This window comes from Tupaia chinensis, unplaced genomic scaffold (genome assembly GCF_000334495.1).
Source record: "Tupaia chinensis unplaced genomic scaffold, TupChi_1.0 Scaffold000364_1, whole genome shotgun sequence".
Classification (NCBI taxonomy): domain Eukaryota; kingdom Metazoa; phylum Chordata; class Mammalia; order Scandentia; family Tupaiidae; genus Tupaia; species Tupaia belangeri.
In genome coordinates, this window is record NW_006159861.1 from 1,896,859 (window position 1) to 1,918,901 (window position 22,043).

The 22,043-nt window shown below is 38.3% G+C and overlaps 1 pseudogene; it reads left to right on the top strand.

Moving 5' to 3' along the window:
• LOC102476625 (THO complex subunit 2-like) overlaps nt 1-22,043 on the top strand; it is a 56,216-nt pseudogene that overhangs the window by 25,870 nt on the left and 8,303 nt on the right.

Genomic DNA, 22,043 nt, shown 5'->3' on the forward strand with positions numbered 1-22,043 from the left:
CTCTCTGTCTCTCTGTCTCTCTCTGTCTTTCTGGTGAGCACATGCCCCCTATAGCAAAAACCTCTCCAAAGAAAAGAAAAAAAAAGTTAGAAAATCAATGTTAAAAAAATGGTAATACCACATATTAATAGTAAAACTTAAAATAGTAATGCCATTTATATCAGAAACCATATTAAATACTCAACTGTGAGAAATGTGCTCATCCATCCAATGCCAGAGATGAGATAGGGGAAGCGAGACTTTAAGGGTGGTCTTGCGGGACCAGCAGTTAGCGTAATGGCTATGTCGCTGGACTCCCATGTAGTCAACTGCGGTTCGTATCCCAGACCCGGTGGCTTAAAACTCACGCTGGGAACGTGTGCGTGCATGCCCAAGATCCCAAGAGGAGAATGGAAGAGAAGGGACTGCAGCATGACCATTCCCCCTGGGGGATGATTTCTCACTTTCTATCTCTCTGTCTCTCTCTGTCTGGCGAGCGCACGCACCCTATAGCAAAACCTCTAAAAAAATAAATAAATAAATAAGGGTGATCTTGAAAGATCAGGCATCTGGCTGGCAGGAACACCCTAATCATTACAACAAGCAATTTATTCCCTTGTGTGCAAGTGCATCCCCCAGTTCCTCACTGGCTGAATACTGTGGGGTGTGCAATCTTCCCTAACATCACCTAAATGTCATAATTCCTTTATTAGGTAGTAAGGCACAGGATCAGTTCAAGTCCATGAACAGAAACCTGCAAAATGTCCTGAGGAGAGAGAATAACCAGAAAGTCAAAAGGAACAAAAGTTCTTTCCATCTTAGGAAATCCTTTCTCAAGTATGGTTTATCATTTTGGGGTTTTGTTTGTTCAAAAATTTTTCAGAAATGTGTACTTTCTGGGGCTGTTACATCGATTAGTTAAACACTTTTGTTAAACTACTCTTGAAAATGAATCACTAAGACTGTTTTTTTACATATGGAAAAGTATGTCAAAAGATAGAGAAAACTGTATACTAAGTTACAGAAATAAATTAAGAAGTAAAGTACTAAATGGATGACAGTTCACATTCATATATTAAAAAATACCAAAGAGTTTCCCCTAAAGTGATCAATAATTCCCATTCCATAAACACAAAATCAGAAGAGCAAGAACTTTAAAATAAGAATTGCTAATTAGATTCTAAAATTTTGTGAAAATTTAAAGGTCTTAGAATAGCAGAACATTTCTGAAAAAAATCAAACATGGAGCATATACATTACTTACTTAATTTTATACCTAAGTATAAAGCCATATTTACTTAAAAGAGTGTGTGATTTCCATAAAGCCAAGCATTAATCAGTGGAACAAAATGAGTTCCAAAATTACATCTGTATGTGTACAATTTTTTTTCAATAAAGGTGCCAAAATAACTGAATGACGAAGAAGTCTTATCAACACATCATGCATTGATGTTTAAAGCACAAAGAAAGAAAACATTTATTAAGCCTTATTTAAAACCAAAATAAGAGTTTAAACAAAATATGCCTCTAAATGTCTGAGATCATGGAAATTGTGTGATTGCGACGGTAGATATGTGACCGCATACATCTGTCCAAACTCGTGCAACTGCACGCTATTATATGTAAATTATACTTCAGTAAAGCTGATTAAAAATGAAAGAAAGGCAAAACACCCTGAACATTTTAAAGACACAATCCTATAGTAGAATACTACTATGCAACCAAAGGAACAAAATTAAAAATATGGAAGCTACCGAATAAGTATTCAGGAGAATAAGGAGCAACCCAAACCCTCAAACACTGGTTTGGGGGGTGTTTGGTTGTGTGGAATATTCTGGAAAGCTGACAGTATGTTCTGCAGCTAAGTATGCACATGCCTCTGCCCCAACAATTCCATTCCTGAAGTATAAACCCAAGAGGAATCCATAAATATGTTCATCTCTAGTCCTGCGCTGGAAGCTCAGATCAGTTCTACCTGTGTATCAGCTTCCAGTTACCAATTTTTCTTTCTTAAGAGAGAAATTTTTACTATGGGGAATGTGTGCTTGCCCGAGAGACAGAGAGAGAGAGAAAATGAGAAACATCACCAAAGGGAGGGATGACCCCACCACTGTCCCTTCTCTTTCATTCTCCTCTTAGGATTTCAGGCACGCACCCACAAGCACCCAGTGTGATTTTCAAGCCGCCGGGTCTAGGATTCAAACTACAGTCAGGCCTGGGTGAGTCCAGCGCCCTAACCACTAAACATCTGCTGGCACCAATGATTTTCTAAAGGAGATCACATTGTATTATAGTCAAATAATGAATAAGTAAGCCAGAAAAAGAAAGGATGACCTCTAATGCCACAGAACAGTATCGCTCAGATTCACAACCCAAAATGGAGCAAGAGCGTCAGGGGCAGTTGAGTGCACTGAGCACAGCTCCGCTTACACACCGCTCCGACCCGGCGAGACTAACTTACGTTACTAAAAGTCACGAAAGCGGTTATACCTCTATGATGGAGTAAAATAGAAGTGGACAGGGAGCACCGTGGGATAGTAGTAATATTTGTTTCTTGATCAGAGTACTGTTTTTATGATTTTTAGTTTCTTGAAATTCATCGAGCTGCCTTCTTACCTGCACTCTTCTGTATGCATATTATTCTTCAATTTTAAAGAGTTACAAAAGGAAAAATAAGTTGATGGAAAGAAGGTTTATGAACAGCAAAGAGCAGAATTGGAAATAGACATGAAAGTGAATGATTAGATGAACGAACGAACATGTAAAGCACAAGAGATATAGCTTGAAGATAATGCCGTAAATCCAGTAGTCTCAGTAACTGCATGTTAACTGTACATTACTAACCTGGACATCCAGTTTTATAAAAAGTGTGAAACACAGAGAAGAAAGCAGAAAATACTCTTAAAAAAAACCCTGGGACCAGCAGCTGGTGTAGTGGCTGTGTCCCTGGACTCCCATGTAACTGACCGCTGTTCGAGTCCTGGACCTGGTGGCTTAAACTCATGCCAGGCACATGTGCATGCGTGCCCAAGATCCTGAGAGGAGAATGGAGGAGAAGGGATTACAGCGTGGCCCTCCCCCCTGGGGAGTGATTTCTCGCTTTCTGTCTCTCTGTCATTCTGGCGAGTGCATATGCCCTATAGCAAAAAGCTCTCCAAAAAAAAAAAAAAAAAAAGAGAAAAACCTAAAGTGGCTGGAGGTGGCGTAGTGGTTAAGGGCTCTGGATTCCCACATGGCTGACCATGGTTTGAGTCCCGGAGCTGGCAGCTTGCTTTCTCACTTTCTTTCTCTCTCTCTCTTCGGTCAAATTAAAATAAATAAAGTTAAATAAAATAGTTATTTTTTAAAAAAGAAAAACTTAAGATTATGTTGACTATCAATAAAAAATTATTCCAGATATCTCTCCTTATGTAAACTTATACTTGGGGGACCAACAGTTAGCATAATGGCTATGTCACTGAACTCCATGTAGTCAACCGCGGTTTGAGTCCCAGACCCGGTAGCTTAAACTCACACCGGGCGCGTGTGCGTGCATGCCCAAGATCCTGAGAGGATAATGGAGGAGAAGGGATTGCGGCATGGCCATCCCCCACTGGGGGGTGATTTCTCGCTTTCTGTCTCTCTCTGTCTTTCTGGTGAGCGCACGCACCCTATAGCAAACACTTCTCAAAAAAAATAAATAAAGTTATACTTGGATAAGTCTTAACACAAGTTTTCTAGGAAAAGGGCAATGAGATAGAAATTCAAATGCAAGATTTGAGAAATGTGGGAAATAGCAGCAAGGGATGGGAGACACAAGTAGGGGAGGGAAGGCAACTCATAAGGGAAGTACAATGAAGCCCACTCTGGGGGTGATGGGAGTTCAGTCTTGTGGCTAAAGAGAAAAGCACATGTCTCAGACTTTATCATGCCTGGGAGTGAGACATCTGAGACATTGACACATCAAGTCCCACCAAGCGTGTGATGATGTCTGCTCTGGGAGAAGTTCACCCTCCAGTACTTCCAGGTTGCATACACTGGCAGAGTGATCCGGGAGGAGAATCCCACCAGAAAGCCGAGTTACTCTCAGGTGGAAGTAAGCCTCTGTGCACTGAATTAGGAAGGCCCCAAAGAATATGAGCAGGACACTGATAGTCCCAAAAAGTAAAAGGAGGCTGTGTTATGTATATAAAAAAATGAGTTACATCATTACCATGGCATTTCAATAAAATATGCAAATTAATTTTCCATAAAGTTAAATATGGAAAATTAAAAAAAATTGTCATAAAGATAAAAATAGAATTAAGTGACTAGGAAGGAATTGCTCATATGTATAATATTGGGTTGTCAGAAAAGTCGTGGCATATTTTTGCATAGAAAATGGAAAAGTATGTCATGATTTTCTGATGACCCAATAGATCATTTTGTCTTTACCAAGAATTGTACTGACTTCTGAAAGATACCTCTAATACTAGAGAAAAATATTGTCAGTACTGATAAACATAAATTATTTTATTTCATATTTCAATTTTCCATAGTATATATTGCCTGCTAAGAGAAATTTGAGGAAAATCAGACTTACAATTTTTTAATCTATATAATCTATATTTTGTGAAGTGTTATAATATCTATTTTCTGTTCTTTTTTTGGAGAGATTTTCACTATAGGGCGCATGCGCTCACGAGACAGACAGAGAGAGACAGAGAGACAGAAAGCAAGAAATCACCCCCGAGGGGGGATGGTCACGCCGCAATCTCTTCTCCTCCATTCTCCTCTCGGGATCTTGGGCATGCACGCACACGCGCTCGGCCTGAGTTTTAAGCCACCAGGTCCAGGATGCGAACTGCGGTCGACTACGTGGGAGTCCAGTGACATAGCCATTACGCTAACTGCTGGTTCCTTTTTCTGTTCTTTTTAAAAAAGAATTATTTATTTAATTTTATTTATTGTTATTATTTTTCAATTTAACCAGAGAGAGAAAGAGTGAGAAAGCAACCTTCCAGGTCCAGAACTCTAACAGTGGTTGGCCATGTGGGAATCCATTTCCTTAATCACTGCGCCACCTGCCAGCCCTGTATTTTCTGTTCTGTAATCCTAAGTGCCACAGTTATTCAACCTTTGAATATGTACTAATTTTATGCTGGGCAGTTTTAAGAAACAATTCTTCCCTAAATTTTTCATATCAGCCAATTTCTCATTCGACCCAATCTCACTGTGATGTTCTTCCCCAATAAAGGACATCATAGGTTTTATGGTCGCTGAGTTTGCTTCTGAGTCAACAAACATTTGTGGAGCATTTTGCAACTTTTAGATGTTATTTTTGTTGTTTGAAAATACACTAGTTAACATATAAAGCCCCTGCTCTAATGGTGGTTATCTTCTGGAAGGGTAGAGAACCACAAATAATAAATGCCAACATTACCCCATGGCCCACTGCAGTGCAAGTCCTGGACTCAGTGCCTTGAGACACACCTGGTGCATGTGCATGCATGCCCAGGATCGCAAGAGGAGAGTAGAGGTGAGGGGATTGCTGTGTGACCGTTCCTCTTGAGGGGTGCTTTCTCACATTCCTTCCCACTGTCTTTGTCTCTGTCTCTCTCCAGTGAGCACACACGCCCTATGGCAAAAAACTTCCAAAACAAAAAACTTGACATTTAAGACAATGACAAGTGTTATAAAGACAATGAAACAAAACGTCTGGAATAATTGGGAGATGTTGAAACTGCCTTGAAGGCAATGGTTGAGGAAAACCTCTGGACAGATGATCTTGGTTCATGACCTGTGGGGAGAAGCTATGCTTGTCATCTTAAAGGGAAGACGTGGCTTCTTATGATGAGCAGGACACGTGGTACAGGATACGTCTGTCTATACCAAGAGCAGGCCTCAAATGATCTAAGTTCAAAGATAAAGAAATGGTAGAAGAGAATCAAAGTACAAAGGGAATAAATGGATGGGCTAGACAATGTGCGAGGTAATGAATCCGTCTGTGAAGGTCAGAGTTCAGTTCCTGGGGGCACCTAGAACGTGTAGGCACACATGCATGCCTGTAGCCTGGGATGCATGAGCTGGGGGCAGATTGTGGCACGAAGATCTTGTTGGGATTCTTTCTCTAGGAAGAAAGAAACTTAAAAAAACACAATAAATTGAGCCCATAAACAAAACTCCACAGAAGTAAAATAAATGGAATGAATAAACAAAACTCACAGAAGTAAAATAGGGACTTAGAACTGCAAGGGAGAGGATCGACTTGAAAGAAGTATAAAACTATTTATTAAGAGAAAAGCTTAGGATATTATAATAGTCGATTAATCATTGCTCACATGATGACAGAGGACAGAAAAAGCCAGACTACCATAAGGATAATTAATGTCCCTGCATTACACAGTTTAATAAATGGAACAGCAAATGCATGCGAAGGTAAGATAGAAGTAAGTTTCTTTAAGGGAATTGAATCAATAAATAACAAGGGTCCACATGTTGCTCTGAGACAACTGCACAGAACGAGGTATATCTTAGTGAATTTAAATATAGTCAACTAGCCATTTATCCTTCCAACACAGCCTCCTGTAGACGCAGCTCACTCCTTCGGCAACTCCCCACACACGGCTTTCTACTTCAGCAGAATTCCTGTGCCCGCTCCCCCTCATTTCTCTATTAGCTCTTTCCTGCTTTCATTCCTCTATGCATTTTATTTAGACGTCATGGCCCCACATTTTACACACCCCTCTCCCAGCCTTCTAAATATCTCGTTACATTTTTACTGCATGCTTCCTCATGAAAAATCCCCAACCAAACTTTAGTACAAATACTCGCTTCTCTCCTTGGATCCATGTTTTAAGCTGCGCTGGGCCTACTCATTGAGCCGCACAGATCAGTCACTAAACGCTCCTGATCTTCAACCTCATCCCTTATCGCAGCTCGATTTTATTGGGTGATCCTATTTTATTTTCTTTGATCCTTTTCAGTGATAATTTTTGTCATCTTAGACAGTGGACATCATAGCCTGTTCCCTTATCTTCCAGAGGTAATGTAACTTCCTATTTCAAAAGGAAACAAGGAGCCATTAAGGAATGTTCTTCTGCCACTGAAGATAGAAACCCAAACATTTCCGTACTCACTTTCCTTTTGAGTCAGTGAAAGAAATGCCCCTGTTTCTATGTGAAGTCTACTAACACAACCTCCTTTTCTGGGTCCTAATCTCCATTAGTAACATTGAAGTGTCTGTGAAAACTTATCGACAATATATTTTTTAAAAGTTTTTGCCATAAGGCATGTGTTTTCTCCAGAGAGAGACAGAGAGAGAAAGTGAGAGAGAAAGGGAAAAATCACCCCCCAGGTAGAGATGGCCACACCACAACCCCTTCTCCTCCATGCTCTTCCTGAGATCTTAGGCATGCATGCCCACGCTCCCAGTGCGATTTTGAAACCACCAGTTCTGAGACTTGAACTGTGGTTGACCATGTGAGAGTTCAGCACCTTAACCACCATGCCTCCTACAGACCTCCAAGCCATCGTTTAACGGATGAGATAAAATGATTAGAGCAACTTGGTTTCACACTACTGGACAGAACGACACCTTCCCCATCAGAGGAGGAAAGGATGTAAGAGGATGTGAAAAGATAATTTTTTGGAAAAAATGTGCTGAGAAAGCAGAAATGCCATGTGGAAATGCAATAATATAACATATAAGAAAGGGGATTTAAGCCTGATACTAATGATAAAAATAAATCAGATCAATTCTCTAAAGCTCTCCCCTGTAATGTGTTTTTCTTTTCCTCTTACACTTACAGATGTGCAAAACAGGAACCAAATAAGGTAAGTGACTGTCCTTTCTCCACGCAGGATTCTGTGTTTTTAGAACTAATCCCCTTGTCCACATTTTGTCAGTCAGTTTTATTGATCCACACTGTGAACTGAAAATAATTATCCTCAACCAGTTCTTAGTTAAAATATCTGACTAAAAGTGTGTCAATATCAATTATCATCTCTGGTAATTATTCTTTTATATACACACATCAATATTGGAAAGAAATGCCCTTGTTTCTATGTGAAGTTTAGTAACACAACCTCTTTTTCTGGGTCCTAATCTCCATTAGTAACATTTTCTTTTATATACACACATCAATATTATTTTAATTTCTGAAATAGTTTTTGAGCATATATATAAATATATGAACTGTGTTCCTAACCCCCGTCTGCATAATTCTTCTGCAGATCTGGATTTCCCCTTCGTGGTACAATTTACTAACTTGTAATGATTGTGGTCATTTTTATTAACTGAGGTAGCTGCAAATTCCTATCTGTGTAAGGTAAGAGTGTACCTTTTCAGAACAGCACCTATTTGCATTGTGATTCGCATTGATCTATTTAATTATCGCATTTTCTTCCCCTCTTTTTTATACTGAGGATTTACTTGTTGACTTGGAAAAGGCATATAGATGCAAATGATTTAAGAATCATTTTGAAGTCCCTTTTCCTTCCTGTGTTGTCATTTCTTACATGGATTTTATAATTTGTCTGAAAATAAATCACAACTTGCATGCATCTTTTATAAATCCATATTGTACTTTACAAAGATATACAATAATGAAACGTAAATTAAAAATTACAGCATCAAATAATAAAATAAATTTATAAATATTGATCATGCAAGTAGTTCTATTTTCCAGTTTGTGACATATATTCTGCTATTTAAAAGTGTGTGTTTATTTATTTATATTGGAAGTTTTTCAGAAGGCATTTGCCCTCATCTGAGAGAGGCAGAGAGGGAGAGAAAGTGAGAAAGCATACCCATGAGGAATGGCCGCACAGCAATTCTTTCTCCTCCATCTCCCCTCCGTTTGTGCCCAGGGTGTTTCTCAAGCTGCCGGGTACTGGACTTGAACCGCACTATCAGCCATGTGGGATCCAGTCACCTTAGCCTGCAGGCCACAGTCTGGCCCTAAAAATATGTATTTAATTAAACAGGAAGGTGCTACGAGATGATCTAAATAATTCAAAACATATTTTTATTATATTGTGTTTGCATGACATTGTAATGTATTCCCTTTTACAGACAAAAATCCATGTGACAAAATTACTTTCATTCAGTATTTCTCAGAGGACACGCTGCAGTCTGTATAGTCCACTGAGCACATCCTGGTATAATATGCATGTGCATGACACCTGCTTATTTAATTGCCAACATAATTCAGAAATTAGATCTTGAGAGACCAGCAGGTGGTTAAGGTGCTGGACTCCCACATGGTCGAACTGGTTCGAGTCCTGGATCCAGTGGCTTAAAATTTAAGCCAGGCACATTTGAGTGCATGCCCAAAATCCTAAGAAAATGGAGGAGAAGAGATAGCGGCGAGGCCATCTCCCTTAGGGGGTTATTTCTTACTTTCTGTCTCTCTATCTTTCTAGCTAGCACACACATCCTGCAGCAAAAATAGTCTCTACGAAAAAGAGGGACCAGCAGTTAGCATAATGGCTATGTTGCTGGACTCCCACGTAGTTGACCGTGGTTCGTGTCCCGGACCCGGTGGCTTAAAACTCACGCCGGGCGCGTGTGCGTGCGTGCCCAAGATCCCGAGAGGAGAACGGAGGAGAAGGGATTGTGGCGTGGTCATCCTCCCTGGGGGGTGATTTCTTGCTTTCTGTCTCTCCGTCTCTCTCTGTCTGTCTGGCGAGTGCACGTGCCCTATAGCGAATAACCTCTCCAAAAAAAAAAAAAAAAAGAAATTAGACCTTGAAAGTTTCTAGCATAATATTTTAATGACTCAGTTTGAAATATTAAGGTTTATGTAGGTATTCATTCAAAATTATGATGGGCATGCCCTCAATATATAAAATTACATTAGTTTTTTAAACCAGACAATTTACATCATAATTTCCACAATTCCACATTTCAACCTAAAATTAATTTTAAAACTGTGTTAATTTATTCTCTACTGTAGTCTTTACTATTATATTATAAAATGACATTAAGAGCTTATGCTATTAAATTAATCACTGTAAGGTTGGCTAATTTCTCCTGTGGTATTTAATATTGTAATTTGTTCAAAATCTAATTATGTGTTTTGTTTCCTCAGGAAATCAGAGGACATTGCTTGTTTACATATACTTTTTAATACATAAGTAGACAAAACACTGGGATATATCAGTACAACTACAAAGTAATGTATGCATGTAGTTTTCTCTTAGCATGTAATTTTTAAATTTTACATTTCATACATCAGATATTTAACAAGTGAGCGCCAGAAAGTAGGACAAACAAACCACTCTGATCAGTCACGTAACTGTTCTGATATTTACCATGGACGCTGTAGATGCCATTCTGATCTGTACATATTTTTAATAACTGTTTAAAAATAAAAGTATCGTTGGGTCTGGCAGGTGACATGGTAGTTAAGGATGCTATCCTCCCCCATGACTGACCACAGTTCAAGTCCTAGACCTGCTGGCTCGCTTTCTCTCTCTCTCTGATCAAACTGGAAAATAATAATAATAATAATAAATAAAGTTAACAAAATAGTTCTTTAAAAAAATACAATTATCATAATATATATACAACCTCCAGCTAACATTTATCAAATGCTAGGTTATATCAAGCACTGTACTATTTTTCATTCATGAATTCATCACATCTTCAGAGAAATTCCATCAGGTATCAGGTATAGTTAACCTTTTGAAGAAGAACAAGAACAGAGATTAAGTAGATTTTACAGGATTGTTATACATAGATAATGAGAATAGAGTAGAAACTCCAGGGCAACACTGATTGACACCAAAGCCCATATCACAAATCCCAAATCACAGAACTTACTTAAACTACGAATGTGGACCAGCGGCTGGTGTAGAGGTTAAGGTGGCAGATTTCATAGTTCAAGTCCCAGATCTGATGACTTGAAAATCACACTGGGTACTTGTGCATACGTGCCCAAAATCCTGAGAGGAGAACGAAGGAGAAAGGATTGCAGTGTGGTTATCAACCCTGGGGAGAGATTTTTCACTTTTCCCCTCTCTATCTGTGGTGAGCACATGTGCCCTATAGCAAAACAATGAAACAAACAAAATACACGAGCATATTCTTATCTCTTTCATTTTTAAAACCACTCTATTAAAATAAGACAGATAATACGAAGAGCTAAGCATATGTAATGTCTGCGATTTGAGTTTGTGAATAAGTATGCATTCATGAAACCTTCTCCACAATCTGTTCCATAAGCGTACTTGTCACCTCCAAAACCTCCTCTCACCTTTATCGAGGGATTCTTCTTCATAAAGTAACATACAGCCAGTCCATTTGAGAATATTTTCAATTACTCTTGACTTTCAGAAAATAATTTTTGAAGCCAGCCCCAGAGTGTAGTGGTTAAGTACTGTACGATGAGAGCTGAACCACACGTGGCTGACCACAGTTTGAATCCCAGCCCCGGTGACTTGAACAACATACCGGATGCCTTGATGTGAATGTCCGAAATCCTGATGGGAAGGAGAAATGGAGAAAAAGGATTACGGTGTGACTACACTCCATTGGGGTGGTGCCTTCTCTCTCTGTCTCTTTCTCCTTCCCTCCCTAGCAAGTGTACATGCACTCTGGCAATAAAAATAGAAAATACAAAAAAGTTGATTTGGTAACCACTTTATACGGATTGAAAGAGAGATGAAAATTGGTGTCTGTGAACTTTCATTCTATTGAGAAATGAGGACATGACTGATCTAGAAGCTGAAGTGAAATTTTGTTATCTTCTTGACATTGTTGTATATGAGTATTTATTATAACTTTTCTTTTGTTCCTTGTGTTAGCAATTAAAGAAAATATGATAAAATTAAATATATCAGGAGCTTTGTGACTTCTGACACAATGCTCTATGAATATAGTAATGGGAACAACCTTAATATGAATTTTAAGAATAATCATATACTGTTAGAGTTCAAGTTTTTTTTTTTAATTTTAATTAGACTGGTAGGTCTGAGTACTGTTTTAACTAATATTGGCATCCTGAAATGGGCTTTATTGTATCTTTCATCAATGTAAGAATTCTATAAACATTGCAAGTAAACAGAATAAAGCACAATACAATACATAAGTGTGATACTAATAGAAAATTAAAAATTAATAGTATAAAAGTGGCAATATCCCATTTAAAATTCTATAATTCATGAATGAAAATTGGAAAATGGAGAGAGGTAAACAGGGTGTAAACCATGCAGATTTCCCTATCTTATATAACTAGCTATTGGACATTAGTTTACTTTTTCCCTCATATTCAAAAATCAGAAAAAAATAAGCTCCAATTTTGATATAATTAATAGAACTTCGTTGTTTCATGTTCTACATCACTAGTACGTCAGAGGAAAGATGCATTTCACATAAAAAATTTTATAAGGCAGAAAAATTATTTAAAAATCTGAAAGCCTAGACGATGTCCAAAGAAACACCAGATCTAATGTTTATTAATAGCGATAATTACGTAACACTGTTAGATTATAAAGTTAACATTCCCAAATCTTTCTTAAAAACAAAGTTAATTGAGGCTGAGCACATGCTCCAGTGCTAAGATACTGACAAACTGAAGGCCTGGAGGAAAGGGACCGTGGATGACAAGACCTGGAAGATACTGCCCTCTCTCCCTCCCTCTCTCTCTCTCTCTCTCTCTCTCTGTCATGTGTGTATGCACACTCTATTGAGAACAAGTAAATAAAGTTAATTGATTGCTTCTAAAGCATATGTAAAAATTTAATAGCACAGGTTAAAAGTAAAAACATGGAGGCCAGCTGGTGACATAGTGATTAAGGCACTGGATTCCCATATGGTTGACTGGAGTGCAAGTTCTAAACCTGGTTGCTTAAAAATCATGCCAGGTACATGAAAGAGAGAAGAAGAGAGAGACAAAGAGATACCAAGCAGCCAGACCCAGGACCCAAACTATGATTGGTTATGTGAGAATCAGTGCCTTAACCACCATGCCATCTGCCAGCTCCAACTTGCCCATCTTTTAATTGGGTTGATTATTTTTTTTTTTTCAGGTAAGTTGCTCGAATTCCTTGTATATTCTGGTTATCAGTTCCTTAACTGAGGAATAGTTTTAAAATATATTCTCCCATTCTAAGGATTGTTGATCAATCTAATTGTTTGTTTCTTTTGCTGTGTACAAGCATTTTAAGCTGATATAATCCCATTTGTCTATTTTTGGGATTATTGCCTATGCTTTAATGATAAGTGCTGGCAAGGCTGTGGAGAAAAAAATACTTCTCCTATTCTGTTCCACTGTGGAGTATAATGTGGAGGTTTCTCAAAGACCTATAAGTAGACCAACTGTATGATCCAGTAGTTCCACTCCAAAGATAGGAATACACTCAGTTGAAAAACAAACAAACAAACACACACTTGTACATTCATGTTTATTGCAGCATCGTTCACAATTACTAAGACATGGAACCAACCCAAATGTCTAGGAACAGATGAATGGATTAAAGAGTGTGGCACATATACTCTACAGAATACTACTCGGGCACAAAAAGCAATGAGACCCTGACATTTGATAGAAAGTGGACAAATATGAAAGATTCACTGATAAGTGAAGTGAGCCAGACTATGAAAGAGAGGCATTGTGTGTCTCCACTCAGTAAATACCAAATGCCTATACTCGAAGGCAGAAGCTGGAAGATTGGAATGTATAAAGGCATGGATAGCAGTTGTGGACACTAGAGACAGAGTGGGAGGAGGGTGAGTAATGAGGGAGGTAAGAGGGAGAGACTGAAGGGGAAAAGGAAAAAGCAAAACATTTAAGGGACACAAAAATGGAAAATTATTTATTGAAGATAATATGTATGCTAATGTCTTTGACTGGACCAATATACAGAGTATTCATCATGGGAAAACACATTTAATATGCTGTAATGATACATGGTGATTGTAAAAGAAAACAATAAAATAAAATGTAAAAAAAATAGAAATAATTATGTTTAATATTTATGAACTAAAATGTATTTAAAATCTCCTTTCAAAATATAAGCTCCTAAGCATGAAGATTAGAATAAATGTTAGAGTTACATGAGCTAAAATACAAAATCTTATTACAGAATCAAAGAAAACCTGAGTAGAGCTCTCCTTTGTTTTAAGATAGTAAGACTTAATGTTCAAATCTATGAATACTTCCTCAACTTAATCTTGTACAATTCCAATGAGATTGCTAAAACATTAAATGAATTCTAAATTCCATCTGGACAAAATAAAAATGAAAAATGAGAATAGCAAGGAACTTTATTGAAAGAAGAATGGGGCATGCCCTCTTAGATATTAACGGTATTATCATATCACAAGAAGAACAAGATGGCAATCCAGGAAAGGCGAATACTCATTGGAGCAAAATAAATACCCACAGTAGTCTCTCATTGGTGTAGCATGCTACAAATAACATCACAAATCAGTGAGGAAGCACTGTTTGTTAAAAATTTATGTTCTTATACCCTGCATGAAATTAATTTCGTGTAATTATATAAATGTAAAGAATGACTATTAATAGCATGTTGCAAATATTTGCCTGGTCATAAAAGCAAGAAAAGTTTATGATTTTGTTCAGAATGGAGAAACTGACAAGAGGAGGTGGTTTTCACTCTAACAGAGGCCATCAGAGCTGAATCACAAAGCAGTCACTTGCCGAATTCAATAGAAGGCAAATCTCTCAAAGAAAAAAAGAATATGAGAAAAGTTCTGCTTTTTGAAGAGCACAGAAATAGAAATGGCCGACATAAAAGTGGTAGATTTTACTGTAGGGAATAGGTCTGAAAACAGAAATTAATAAATGCCATTTATGTATGTAAGATACCATAAAAAAAAACCAGTTATATGCCTGGGAAAGTTAGAGTATTCCCAGAGGATATGACATTTTTAAAGGTCAGGATTCAGTTGTAGAAAATGGAATTCACCCTGACTGGTTTAAACAGAAAAAGCCTTAATTACTGCTTGCTGAAGTTGCACATCAAAACCCTATCTATTTAACAGCAGGGCTGAGGAAACACACTTTGCTGGGCTTTTAAGAATGGCCCCCCCACTGACACCATGCACCTGAGTGTCTGGAGAGTGATAGTCTCTTCCATGGTCAGGAAGTTGCTTATTGGGGAAGTTTCTGGAAGGTGTTAGAACTAAAAGCAGTTGTCATTTTTGCAGTTAGGAAGCAGACAGGATTTAACTATCAAGGTAGCTAGCATTAGAACACTCACAAGCCTGCCCTATCCATGCAAGTAGAGCAGATGTCACAGAGCTGTGACAGCCATGAAGCTGGAGACTGTGCACAGCAGCTGCTGCTGCAGTTTCCCTAAGGAAAATAATAGCAATAATAATAATACTAATAATGCCTCCCAAATGTTTGCCATGAAAGAGGAGCAGAGGTGGAATCTATGTCCTCCTCATTCCAAAGATGGGGAATACATGACTGATACATCTCAAATCCCTTCTAGGTGCAACCCTGGGCTGCAGAAGAGTCTAGAAAATAGAGATTTTAGGGCCCATAGTAGTCAAGTGGTCAAGGAAACCATATTCCACATAGTTGATTTTGGCTTGATCCTGGTCCCCCTGGCTCATCCTGACAAGGAGAAATGGAGAATGGGGGTTGCAGTGTGATTTGCCCCATAGGGGGTTGTTTTCTCCCTCTCTCTGTCTCTCTCTCTGTTTCTTTCTGGTGAGCACATGTGCTCTCTGGCAATTACAAAAAGAAATGTAGACTTTTAACTTCCCAGTCTCTGTGGAAAAGACTCTTCTGAAAGAAGGAAGTCGAGATAAGTAGTTAACGCCATTCCGCCATAAAGACAACAGTGTTTGTAACCGGGATTTAAAGACCAATAGAAAGTTCCAGGTGGTGGGGGCAAAACTGGGAAAGTACCATGGACTACAGAAATGCTCACGATGTTTGCAACAGTAAAGAAAAGAATGGAAGTAAAAACAACTTGGAGGGCTTTCTGGAAAAGCATGCAAAGATTATGTCACTGAAGCACGAATAGGTGGTGTGGGTGGATGATTGAGGGAAGGAGAAGGGGAGGAAAAAAACGTGAGTACCATTTTATAATAATTGGGCTTCGCTTTAGGAAAAACGAGCAGTTGATGAAAATCTTTAAAGTTAAAAAAAGAAAGTGCGAAATCTTGCATTAAAATCGCAATTAGAATAATGTTAAAAAGAATTTTAGTAAACTTAAGTATTTTTCCTATAAGGGTCTTGGTGTGCTCATGTATGTTTTAATTCCCAAACATATAATCCAGGCCTTCGTGTGCAAAGGAGGCTCAGTATTGTTTTGTGTGTCCTTGGCCTGAAGGTCGGAGTCACTCCTTCAAAAAGAAGCATAGAAACTTTCTGTTGGTTTACCTGCTATGGCATATATATGAATATATATACATGCATTAATAATAATTAAATGAGGTCTAGGAAGAGAATCATATGCCAATCAGAAAAAAAATTGTTAAACAATTGCATTTGGAATTATGAAACAAAACACATTCTCATAGTTTACTGTAAAATGCCCAAATGTATAAGCTCCTATGTGCTATGAATTTTCATGCTGATAATGTATGCAGCATTTCTGACAATTATTTTGTGGGAGAAATATATTTTCATTTTGGAGGACTAATATTTTATAGAACATATTTATGTCCATAGTGCCCATTGAATCTTTCAATTATTTCTAGACTCTATGGAGAATAATATGTTTTAAAATTTTGAGTTGTCATCATTTACTTTCTCTTTGGATATTTGTATTCATCGTAAATGTGCTTCCCCTGAGGATTTGTAAAACTAGGCAGTTCTCAATTTTCAACTTGGCAGCTGGAAGGGAGAGATAGCATGGAAAATTAAATTTACAGATTACTTTCTAACCATGTTTTATCCATTTACTTTACACCTCCCAACACAACAAACATCTTTTTCTAAGAAATGGTAACAATTGGTAAAATTAGAAATAGCTATTCTTCCTTTTGTTAAGAATTATTTATTTAATTTTATTGATTATTATCATTTTTAAATTTGTTATAGGGCACATGAGCTCACCAGAGAGAGACAGAGAGAGAGATAGAGATGAGAGAAAGAGAGAGAGAGGAAGGTGAGAAAGCAAGCCACCAGGTCTGGGACTCTAATTGCAGTTGGCTATGTGGAAGCCTAGCGCCTCAACTCCCTGCTGTCTTCACTACTCTTCCTTCTTATGATTACCTACTAGGATAGAAAAAAGAGAGACAGAGAGAAAGAGAGAGAGAGCGTGTGCACTGTTCTAAAAAACTAGGAAATGAGACAAATAAAACAAACATTTGTAAAAGTCATAGGTTGGATTTGCCTTGAATTATTTCAGATTTTATGAATCCTAGTATATAATGTGCATATGTGTATCAAAAAGATGTAAAGTTAATAATTTAGCAATATCAAAGCAAAACTTCAGAGGACAGAGTTAAGCAGGTGAGGCAAACTTTGTTCAAGGCTATTCCAACAGGGCAGAGAGGCCAGAACGCAATCTGAGCTAACTGGGATTTAAAGAAAGGGATGGCGAGACTTTCCAAGCTACTACGGGGAGCTCATAGGCCGTCTCTCTTTAATTATTGACTTTTCCAAAGGAAAAGTAAGCTTTCTCATATTAAAAAAAATAGAATTATTTCATTTTATGTATTATTAATTATTATTATTTTCATTTTCTAGAGGGCATGTCACCTGAGAGAGAGAAAGATAGAGACAGAAAAAGAGAGAGAGAGGGAAAGTGAGAGAGCAAGTCACTAGGTCCAGGACTGGTCTCTGGCCAGCCATGTAGGAGTCCAACACCTTAATAACCACGCCAGGAGGTCGTTTTGCCCAGGGAGCAAGACATTTTGCAGAAGTTAGGCTACTGTACTTTCACAGACACCGGGAGACAGCAAGGGTATGTTCAATGATTATAGTTCAAAGAAATGGTTCCCAGATCTTTGAGAAAGACATTCCTGGGTTGTAAAACCGGAAGGAATCTTTTAAAAAGATTTACATCACAAAGGGGTAGTGAAAGGATTTATAATAAAAGGTTTTGTAAAATAAATGATTTGAGGAAAGAGGGAAACCTAAAGTCAGGAAGACACCTCTCTAGGGTTCAGTCAAACTGGACAGGAACATCAAGACCATCTTGGACACAGAACATGACCGGAAATGTTGGATGTGGAGTGTTCGGGCATTTTCACAATATAAACTTTAAAACATGCACATCGCTAGATGTCCAGATGGGTTGGAGAACACATTTCCTCAGAGATCAAAATTACACCCGTTTGCTATCTTATGGTTTTCAAAAGAATCTGTGACAGAAAAGTAGAGTAAGACAGGACATTTGTGCTCCTCTTTGAAATTTCTCTCTGAAAACAAAATTAAAAACAAAAACACAAAAATAGTAAGAACCATCGTAATTCTAAATTTCCACCAAAAATGAGAAATCACCTCATACTAATATTTGACGGTGTCACATTTTGAATTATGTAACAACTCATGCATCCTAGTCAGTTGGTAGTTACAAAGGGGCCCGCATTCCACGACTCTCTGTATGGCTTTTATCCACCTCTCCCCACCCCGGCACCTGCAGAAGCACTCAGTTATCTCCCATGTGCTCATGGGCAGGTTGGGGCAGCCGTCTTATGACATTTTTACACAAATTCTGCTTGTGAGCTCTACTCTCACCTCAGGGGGTCCTCTGCATGCTAAGGCTGCTCACCATCTGGTGATGCCACTGCTATTTCCTCTGCACTCTGGAGTCTTTTTTTTTTTTTTTTTGGAGAGATTCTCTAATGAAATTATTTGCCCCTTCCTTGATGTTTAATAACACTAATTTATATCAGGAGGCTAAGCTATAAATTGGTCCTTTGTTTAAATCATTATTTTGTCTAATTTTATTTATCTCGGTGTCTTGTGCACGCACGCACACGCGCCCGGCGTGAGTTTTAAGCCACCGGATCCGGGACACGAACCGCGGTCGACTACGTGGGAGTCCAGCAACATAGCCATTACGCTAACTGCTGGTTCCCTGCACTCTGGAGTCTTAACCAGGCCCTTTGATTATCACGTGAGCCAGCATTCTCAAGATCTCTTTCTAACTCAGATGTCTGATTCTCTTTCCATTTTATGATAAAATTATTTTAGAAAATTAAACTCTTGGGGCATGTGGCTCTTTGTCATGAGGTGGCATTTTTCCATGTTTCTTAGACATTCTTGTTAGGGCACAGAGAGAAGCTCTAGATGGTGTGGGGGCTGTAGTGACTATCCCTGTCACTATCTCTCTCTGATCTGCCCTTGCAGTCTTGTGACTGTTATGCTGGTTACATCTGGCTCTCTGGTTTGGGGACAAGTTCTTTCTAAGAAGCTTACTAGATTTTTTTAAAGATTTATTTTTTATTATTATTTAACTTACTATAGTCATCAGGGAGATAGAGAGAGAGAGAAAGTGAGAAAACAAGGTGCCAGATCTGGAACTCAAACCAGGGTTGGCTATATGGGAATCCAATGCCGCAACCTGATGCCAACTACTGGCTTCAGAAGCTTATTAGATATTCTTGCACACAGATTTCAGAATCAATAACCCTGTAATTTTCTTAAACATTCTCAGACATACTTTGTTTTCACTAGAGGTTAGGTCTGAGCTTCATAATATTCCATTTGTAGAGGTATAGATTCCTTTACTGACGCATCTTTCCCTTTATTTCTTAATTCCATTAACTCAGGTATGTCACAGTGTGCTCTTAAAAAAGTACTGGTTTTGGGACCAGCAGATGGTGTAATGGTTACATCCTGGATTCCCACGTAGTTAACTATGGTTTTGGTCCCAGACTTGGCAGCTTCAAATTCATGCAGGGCATGTGTTCATGGGTGCTCAAAATTCCGTCAGGAGACCAGTGGAGAGGGGATCGTGCATGGCCAATCCCTCGGGGGGGTGATTTCTCACTTTCTGTCTCTCTGTCTCTCTGGTGAGCACACACTCACACTGTAGCATCTCTCTGGTGAGCACACACACACACTGTAGCATAACCCTTTCTCTCTCTCTCTCAAAAAAAAAAAAAGTACTGTTTTTAAGTAAACATGCAAGTTCAGGTTTTATTTTATGTAAATCATTTTCAGAAGTAACTAGAACACCAACTTATTATGTAACGGATTGGAAGGGGATAGCCCAGGTTCTCGCCTGCATTGGCTAACTGTGGTATTTTATCCAAAACTCACCTATCATGTGTTAGTCTAGAAACAGGGAGACAATAGTGAAGAAAATAAAGAGAAAATGCACATAGTTTCCACCAGAAAAAATAATAAAATATTAATAAGTTGTCTCCCACATAAAAATCAGTTACTTTCTTGCTTCTTCTGGCATATTATTTTAAAATAAATAGAACACAAATTTCCATTTCCTCATTATTTACTGTGACAACTTCTTTGATTTAAATGTGGGTTCCTTGGGATCAGAGAATGGAGTAATGGTTACTTCTCTTGATTCTCACATAGTTGACTATGGTTCGAGTCCCAGACCCAGAAGCTTAAAACTCCCACCAGGTGCATGTGTGTGCATGTGCAAATACCAAGAAAAGAATGGAGGACAAGACTCCCTTCTTCCACAGCATGGACATTCCCCCAGGGGAGTGATTTCTCATTTTCCGTCTCCCTGTCTCTGTCTCTTCAGTGAGCCCTTGTCCCCTACAGCAAAAATCTCTCTTAAAAATTTTTTTCTCTTAAAACTTCCTCTTACAGAAACTGTCACTTAATCTTGTGAAAAACTTTTTGGACTGGTGCTATGGCTGAGTGATTAAGGGACTCACATTTCACATGGCCCACCGGGTTCAAATCCCAGCAGCTTGGGAAACTCACTGGGAAACACATGAGAAGTGTGTGTGTGTGTGTGTGTGTGTGTGCCAAGAGCCCTGACAAGGTGGAATGCAGTGTGCATACACCCCTCTGGGAACATTTTCTCTCTCTCTCTCTATTTCTTTCTCTCTCTTTCTAGAAAGTACTTATGCCCTCTGGACATTGAAAAACGAACTAAAAACAAACGAACAAAAAGGCTGTTCTATTTTTCCTAAATAGAAATGTCTGGCGAAGGGTGAAAGAGGTGAAGATTTCAAACCGAAGAACCCAGCTTGTCTTATTAGCGTCACTTAGAAACTAGGGAGCAACTGTTTGATTATTGTGATTCTGTTTCCACATCTGCTAAAGGAAGCCAATCATAACCTTTTGTCAGTGTTATTGAGTTAACTAAATAATAATAATCATCACCAAACGATAATTATGAGCTCTGGGTGTGTTCCACATCTGCTAAAGGAAGCCAATCATAACTTTTTGTCAGTGTTATTGAGTTAACTGAATAATAATAATCATCACCAAACGAAAATTATGAGCTCTGGGTGTGGTGCTGGAAGACGGAGTGCTCACAGCCCTGCTGGGTTTGTCCTCTGACTCTAACTCCGACACCAAGGCCTAGTCAGACTCGTGTCAAACAAACTTAACGAAATTGCTCACGTTTAATAACAATGACCTTTCCAAACTAGAATTCTTCTCTCTTCTTCAGTTCCTCCCATACTTAAATTTTGAATAAAACACTATCACATTCTATCTTGCGCTACAGATTTTACCTGTTTATCTTATACTTCCTGCTAGATTCTGAAATTCTGGAAGATCATAAATATACCAGGATTATTTCTTTATTCCCAAGAGTGCCCTTGTAAAAGACTGTGCCTAAAGTACATATTTAATAAGCAATTTTTTTATTTTTAATTTATAATGTAGTATTCTAAATGTACATAATTTTCTCTCTCAATAATATATTATTTAAAATAATGAAAGTAAGTCATTTATTTATTTATTTGTTTATTTTGAGAGAGATTTTTTTACACTTGTCAGAGAGACAGACTATAAGAAATCACCACCCCTCCAGGGGGGATGAACATGCCGCAGTCCCTTCTCCTCCATTCTCCTCTTGGGATTTTGGGCACACACGCACATGTTTCTGGTGTCAATTTTAAGTCGCCAAGTCCAGGACTTGAACTGCAGTCGACTATGTGGGATTCCAGCAATGTAACCATTATGCCACCTGCTGGTCCCAGAGGAAGTCTTATTTTAATAACACTTTGTTAGGAA